The following is a 7,850-nucleotide window of genomic DNA, read 5'->3' on the forward strand; positions in this document are numbered from 1 at the left end:
CTGGACAGGACCCAGCCACTATCTAATAGAGCTGTATCTCTGGGGCTCAATTTCTCCAATAGCTAAGAGGTGTGTAATCCCAGCTTGCCTGCCTATCTCCCCCAGGCTCAGTGAGGTCACCAGAAATTCAACCCAGTTATTCTGGGCTGCCCTCAGCCTCTCCCTTCCTCCCTCCCTCCCCCGCTCCCCTTTCCCTAACTTTCAGTTTCTTTTCAGATCCTGGGTGCCTTTGGGGGAAGAGGTGGCCAAACCAGTGGAATGTGGACTGCTAACAACTTTCCAACCAAAACCCCCCATTTAGGGGAAGTCCCTTTAAAAGGAAAACTGAAACTCTCTCCTAGTCCAGTTCCAGTCCCACCCTTTCCTCTCTACACTGCTCAGACCTTGACTCATCACCTCTCCCATTCAGCTTCTTCCCCCAAATGATCTGGATCCAGACTACAGCTACCTTCTAGCTTTGTGACTCTGGACGAGTCCCTTCCCCTTGCTGAGCCTCGCAACGCCCACTCTGTAAAACGAGGACACCAGGCGCCACTTTGAGTTGTGGCAAAGGGTTCAGTGAGGTACTGCTGTGCGGAGGGAACTGTAGTGGTGAAGAGCTGGCTCCGTCATATCCCAGCGGTGTGGCTTTAGGCCCTATCTGAGCCTCAGTCTCCTCATCTGTAAAATAGGAATGATGATCATACCTACTGCCTCAGGGTTATTGTGAGACAAATGACCTAGTACCATGACGTAAAGCCCTGAGGACCAAGCACTTGAGGCGCAGAGCACGCGGGAACATTCGACAATGTTCCTAAGTGCGAGTACGTGAAATGCTGGGCAAGGGCCATTCCCTTCCCTTCTCTTCTCTTCCTGCCCTAGGGAGAGGAGGTAGGTGTCTAGGACCACCCTGGGATAACCTTGCGCCCCCTCCATCAGCTTTCTTCTGGGGCGGGTGGTGGGGCTGGTGCTGAAGTGTTCAGAAGGGAAATTTATTTGGCTCAGTCAATTCCTTAAATGGCAAAGGAATCTGCCTCTCCCCAGAACCCTGAGGATTTTCTTTCTTTCCTCTCACACCCCAGAAGTGTCCCCCGGGGACCGCCTTTTGGTGACTATTCCCAGAAAAGACATACTCTGGACCCCCCTCCAACGCACACGTCGTCTGTCTGTCCCCTCCCAGCCTCTCACATTCTCCTTCCCTCCCATCTGTCTGCACAGGGAGGCCTTACCTCCCAGGGACTGGCCCTCAATGCTCCATGTTGTGCCTCCGAGAGATCGGGCTCCCAGCCTCACCTCCTTCTTCTTGCTCCTTGGCCCACTGACCTTCAACTCTCCTGACTTTTTAGTTCATCAGAGCTGAGCCTCTCCCACCTCAGGGCTGTTCCCTCCGCCTACAGTGTCTCTCTCCACTTCTCTACTTGCTGAATTTCTACTCTTCTCTTAAACCACTCCTGAGGACTTTCCAGATTCCCCAGGAGGAAGGGATGGCTCTCCCACCACCTGCTCCACACCTTTGGGCTTAGGGTTCCCACCACTCAGTTTCCCACCACTCGGTACTTGGGCTGCATCACCAGGCCACCCCCGTCAGCTCATCATCCCCTGTCTCCACCTCCATAACTGGCCCTTCTCACATGGACCTGGGCCATTTCATCAGCTTTCTCACTTGTCTTTCTGCACAAGTCTAGCCCCTCTAGCTGTTTTCTGCCTCAGGGTCACTTTCCAGTAGAGGGTGCTCAATAAATATCTGTTGACTGATGGAGTAAATGAGTGAAGGAACGAATGAGAGAGTGACAGAAATGTAGAATCAAGCATATCCCCCTTGCCTTTAAACCTTTCCATGGCTCCCTACTGCCATCAGGACAAAGTCTGTGCCTTATATTTAAGGTCCTCCCTGTCTGATTCCCCACAGCGCACTCTGGGCTTTTCCCCAAGCCATACCCTGTTCTCCTTCCTGCATTCATGTAGCTTTGTCCTTCTTCCCTGCTATGCAGCAGGGAAACAAGATTGGTTGTTGAAATAATCCAGGCAAGTGATGATGGGGAACTTGCACTAAAGAGAGAAGGGAGAGTCAGCCAACACCAACATTTCCTGAGCTAGACTCTGTCCTCAGTGCTCGGGACTGCGAGTGTAGCCTTGGAGCTTAAGTTTGAGATGACTATTAGGGTCCCCGTGGAGACATCATGCGGGCACTTAATCGATCTATGAGCCTGGATTTCAGAGGAGAGCTTGGAGGCCTCCTCCAATTTTTTAAAAAATAAATTTATTTATTTATTTTTGGTTGCATTGGGTCTTCGTTGCTGTGCGCGGGCTTTCGCTAGTTGCGGAGAGCAGGGGCTACTCATTTTGCAGTGAGTGGGCTTCTCATCGTGGTGGTTTCTCTTGTTGCAGAGCATGGGCTCTAGGTGCACAGGCTTCAGCAGGTGTGGTACACGGGCTCAGTAGTTGTGGCTCCCGGTCTCTAGAGCACAGACTCAGTAGTTGTGGCACACGGGTTTAGTTGCTCCGCGGCATGTGGGATCTTCCCGGACCAGGGCTCTAACCCGTGTCCCCTGCATTGGCAGTCGGATTCTTAACCACTGTGACACCAGGGAAGTCCGGCCTCCCAAATTTGAAGCCACAGGACTGGATGGGATCCACCGAGAGGAGCAGCTCAAGAAGACAGTGCCGGGGGCTCTCCAACTTTGACACTCTGGGTGGGGAGCCAGCAGGGGGATTCAGCTCGTGGGCAGAGAAGGGAAGAGAACCAGGAGCAGGGGTGTCCTGAAGGCTGAAGGAGGAAATGGCTTCCAGAAGGATTGCGTGATCTGCCATGTCAAATGCTGCTGAAGGTGGAGGAAGACAGAGGGGGAGAGGTATAGGAGGGGTCCAAGGGCAGAAGTGACAGGTCTTAGCAAAGGACTACGGATGTTGGGGGTGAGGAGGAAGGACCGAGGATGGTGCCTGAGCGTCTGGCTTGGGAAATGGGTGGAAGGAGATGCCAAGCCATACACAGAAGGCCTAGGGAGGAGTAGCGGGGCACCATGGAAAAGGAGAGGTCAGCTTTGGACAGCTTGAGTTGAGGTGCCTTTGGAATGTCATTAGGATCTATGCGTCTGGAATGAAATGTGTGTTGGAGAGAAAAAGAGAAGATCCCCCTGTGTGTGTGTGTGTGTGTGTGTGTGTGTGTGTGTGTGTGTGTGTCTGTCTGTCTCTGTCACTCTCTCCTCTATCCTTTTTTTTTGGGGGCCGTGCCATGTGGGATCTTAGTTCCCTGACCAGGGGTCAAACCTGTGCCCCCTGCATTGGGAGTGCAGAGTCTTAACCACTGGAACATCGGGGAAGTCCCTCTCCTCTATCCTTTTCTATGTGTATTTTTGAAAGAATCTATACGCTGACTGTTATGAAATCTTTATCTCCAGCCCAGGTCTCTCCAGAACTCTGGCTGCCCTTGGAGATCACCCCACATGTCCCACATGGACCTACAAGACACAGAAAAACAGGCTCAGGACACAGATTAGAAAGGACAGAGTTGGAGGCGAGATAAACCAGGGAAGAGTTGATCAGACTGGTCCAGACAATGGCAAAGGCGGCCTGAACTAGGCAAGGGCAGAGGGCAGAGGAGATGAAGTGCAGAGACATTCAGGGAGCGGAGAGCACCAGAGATGGGGGTGAGGTTCCATGTGGAGGGAGAGGGGCTAGAGGAGGAAGGGAGACGGCTCTAGGGGTCTGCTGGGTGTGGAGAGTGGGGGCAGCTGCCCTGCAGTCACCTGTTTATCTGACTGAGACCCCTCCCAAAAGGGCAGGGGAGGGGTCATAAGTGGGGAGGGGGCTGCTGTTGACCACAGAGTGCATGAGTCAGGGTGGACACCCGAAGACTCCTTCCTTTAACCATCAGCACCCTCTGCCGAACCCCTGCAGGGAGGCATGAGCGGGATCCACTCCCAGCCTCAATCCCAGGGAGGACCTGCGAGAGTGAGTAAAGGGGAACACAGGGACAGGTGCTCAGGGCCTTGGACCTAGTTGAGGGTCAGAGACCACTCGTTGCCCACCAGAGTGGACTCTGAGACCCCGGGAGGGCTCTAGGCTTAGAGATGCCACAATGGGACCATGTCCCTCCCTTCCTTTAAACCTGTCCATGGCTCCCTACTTCCTCTTGGAGAATGTCCACCCCCTTGGCCTGGCCTTCAAGGTCTTTGAAGCTCCAGTTCCAGCTAGCTTCATCTTAGGCAGAGCCCTCCTGGCTGCCAGTCTCACGGTTCTCTCAGCGGGATGACCGCTTTGATGATACCATTTCAGGCTGCAAATCACCAAGCCTTTCTCCATGCTGCCAGTTCTGCTTGCATTGCTACTCCCTTTGTAGGTCTACCCAGGGCCTGCCCATCTGTCAAGATTCAGCTCAAGGTACCCCTCCAAAAGGCTTTCCTGATCTTCCAGAGGAGTCACTGTGCCCCAAACAAACTAATGTCACCCTCTGTGGCACTTTACTGAGCTGGCGTATGTCTCTGCCTCTCTCCTTCTATGGCCTGTGAGAGTCTGGGGAGGAGGAACAAGTCGGGTTCACTCAGTCTACCCCATGGGGGGGTGGTCACGGGTGCAGTGGGACATTCAGGGGCGGCTACAGAGGCCCTCCCAGCCCTGTGGGTTCAGTCTAACTCAGTGTGTGTGGATGGGGAGAACAGAGATCATCATCCCCCAAAGTAGGGAGAGCCAGAGAGCAGTGAAAGCTGCTTTATTTGGGCAGTGAAGGGCAGAAACATGGAGATACCAGGGGAGAGGGCAAAGGTGGACAATCTTCATCCACTGAGAGGGGACACAGGACTGTGCAGTGTTCCAGGCCATCTTCCTGCTCATCCTGGCTTGGCACAAGTTAGCCTCGGGACCATGAGGAGATGAACCTGAAGCCTGTCTTCCCAAATCCCTGGAAAACAGACATCTGTGACACTCCTCTGGGACCTGGGGCACAGTTTGTGTAGCTGAGCACCCTAGACTGTCTGGGCTGTCGTGCAGCTCTGCTGTGAACTCGCTGGGTGTCCTCGGGCAAGTCATTTAATGGCTCTGAGCCCTGATCAGTCTTCTTATCTGAGAATAATGGGAATAACAATGGTACCCACCTCATAGGGTTGTGATGAGGCCTGCAAAGTGTTAGCATAATAACTGGCTGAAAGTAAATGTGGAATAAATATGAGTTGTTAGGATTATAACTATTCTATCAAGAGACCTGGGTTCTGGTCCCAGTTCTGCCATGTTTTCCTCACTGGACCTGCCTGAGTTTCCATATAAAAAATGGGATATTGGGCTTCCCTGGTGGCGCAGTGGTTGAGAGTCCGCCTGCTGATGCAGGGGACGCGGGTTCGTGCCCTGGTCCGGGAAGATCCCACATGCCGCGGAGCGGCTGGGCCTGTGAGCCACGGCTGCTGAGCCTGAGCGTCCAGGGCCTGTGCTCCGCAACGGGAGAGGCCGCAACAGTGAGAGGCCCGTGTACTGCAAAAAAAAAAAACCAAAAAAACAGGGATATTGAAGGATTAAATGAAATAATGGATGTGGCAGAGACTCCTAAGATGAGTGATGGTCTCTTTCCCTCTGAGGTTCATCTCACTGGGGCTGCAGAGGGATTGTCACCTCCACTCTGTCAGGCCTTTACTGGGCTCTCTGTCCCGGCAGGATCTGCTGCCGTAGGGCCAGCCCATCTCCTCCTCTTGGCCCATGAGGCAGAATGAGAGGAAAGGGCTGTGGTTGCCCCAGCAGGGACTGTGGTTACGCAGGACGAAGGACTTCCTTCCAGACTGCAGGATGCTATCTTGGGAAGGAGCCAGAGATCGTGGGACAGAGGCTGCTGAGGGGAGGGATTGCTTCCAGGGGAATGTCCAGATTAGGCTGGTTAGGCCAGAGTGGGCCAGTGGAGTGAATGCGCTCAGCAGTGACCTCACTTCCAGAGAGCTTGGAGGGGTCCTATTTAAACCTGCCCCATGGCTCCCAAGATCACAGAGACAACAGACAGGAACAGAGACATAGCCAAAGGGGTATTCCAGGACAGACAGCCAGGGGCAAAGGGCCACCCAAGAGACATATGCATGCTATTCCCTCCACCCAGAACACTCTTCCCAGGTCTGGAGTGGCTGATCTCTCATCCTTCAAGCCTTGATTAAGAGTTACCTCCTCAGACTGGACCACTCGGCCAACCGATTCATTCATGCAATCTTTAGTGAGCCCCAGTTATGAGTCAGGAACTGTTCTAGATCTGTGAACAAGACACAGTCCTTGCCCACTCCATATAATGTAGCACCTGGCCCACCTCGATCTTCTCAAACACAGCACACTGTTTATCTCTTTTTTTTCTTTTATTAAAATATATTTATTTATTTATTTTGGCTTCGCCGGGTCTTAGTTGTGGCACGCAGGATCTTCATTGTGGCATGCAGGATCTTCCAGTTGCGGCATGCGTGATTCTTAGTTGCGGCATGCAGACTTCTTAGCTGCGGTATGCATGTGGGATCTAGTTCCCCGACCAGGGATCGAACCTCGGCCCCCTGCATTGGGAGCACGGAGTTTTACCTACTGGACCACCAGGGAAGTCCCCATATCTCTGACTTTTTTATTGTTGTCTTCCCAACCAGAATGTAAGTGCCATGAGGACAGGGACTTCAACTGTTCTTTTCACCAATGTGAACTCAATGACTCAGAGTATAAACCTGGCACAACCGTCTAAAATAGGCCCTTGATAAATATTTGTTGAAGAAATAAATGGACACAGAGACCAGGGATAGACAGACACACAGAGAAAAAGAGCCATGCTCACATGCTCAGAGGTGATGCAAACATTCAGAGATGCCCCAAAATATCAAGCACACACAGACACACACAGGACAGTGTCCTTCAAGCAGGCCGCTTCCCTTAGGTCATTCAGTTTGGTCATCAGGCCTGGGGCTGGGGTGACTCCTGTCCTGGGACCGACCCAGTTGGTGCCCAAGGGCATGACCTATTCTGGTTCCCACACTCCCTGCGTGGGGCACCAAGTTGGCATTATGTTTGAAGAGCCCTCTTTGGAACTCTATTTTACTCCTTTTGTTGTCTTTTGATGAACAGAAATTTTAATATAGTCGAATGTCAATTTTCCAAAAAATGTTTGTGGTGGTTTGAGAAGGGCAGGGCTGAATAACCCCGAAGAAACCCACGCCCGGCCCGCGGGGCCTCTCTCACTGCGGCTCGAGCCCTCTGGGTCCTCGAGCCTGTAAGGCAGGGCTAAGGCAGGGAGGACTAACCTCGTGCCCGGGTATCACCCTTTCCCCACCCCAACCTCCGTCAGGCCCCGCCTCTAGACCCGCCCCTCCGAGGTCGCGCCCTCTTCTGGCCCCGCCCCTCACCGGCTCTTACGGGCGCAGGGGAACTAGATGTCTCTTCCTCTTGCCCAGATATTGGTAGTTAATATTCTGCCACCGGTGCTTCCACCTGGAAGGAGGGAAAACTGGGCCTACAGGACGGCGGCAAGGCTCCCCGCCCCCTCTGAGTCTACGCCCGCTTCGCCTAGTCCCTTCCTTGGTCAGCCGCTTCAGGCCCCGCCCTTCCCACCTAGTTCCTCCCACTCCTCCCGCTCCTAGGTACAGTCAAGCCCAGCCTGTCCAACCCCTGTCCGACCCTCGCGTCTGGGGATCCGCCCCTTCCCACAGACCCCTCCCCTGCCGTAGGCACCGCCCCTCCCTCCCAGGGCTTCCGCCCCGCCCCCGCGCGCTCACATGAGGCGCGGGCGCGCGCCGTAGCAGCTGGGCCAACGCGCAGAGGGTAAGTCCGCCTGCCCGGTGGTACCCGGCAGCAGCAGTAGGTTGCGCGCGGGCCAGCGCCAGGCGGCGCCCGGCGGGCTGCGGCGCTGCGGGCTCAGCCAGTAGTCGCCCAGGCTG

The sequence above is a fragment of the Neophocaena asiaeorientalis genome, unplaced genomic scaffold, assembly GCF_003031525.2.
Source record: "Neophocaena asiaeorientalis asiaeorientalis breed wild unplaced genomic scaffold, Neophocaena_asiaeorientalis_V1.1 scaffold1580, whole genome shotgun sequence".
Classification (NCBI taxonomy): Eukaryota; Metazoa; Chordata; class Mammalia; order Artiodactyla; family Phocoenidae; genus Neophocaena; species Neophocaena asiaeorientalis.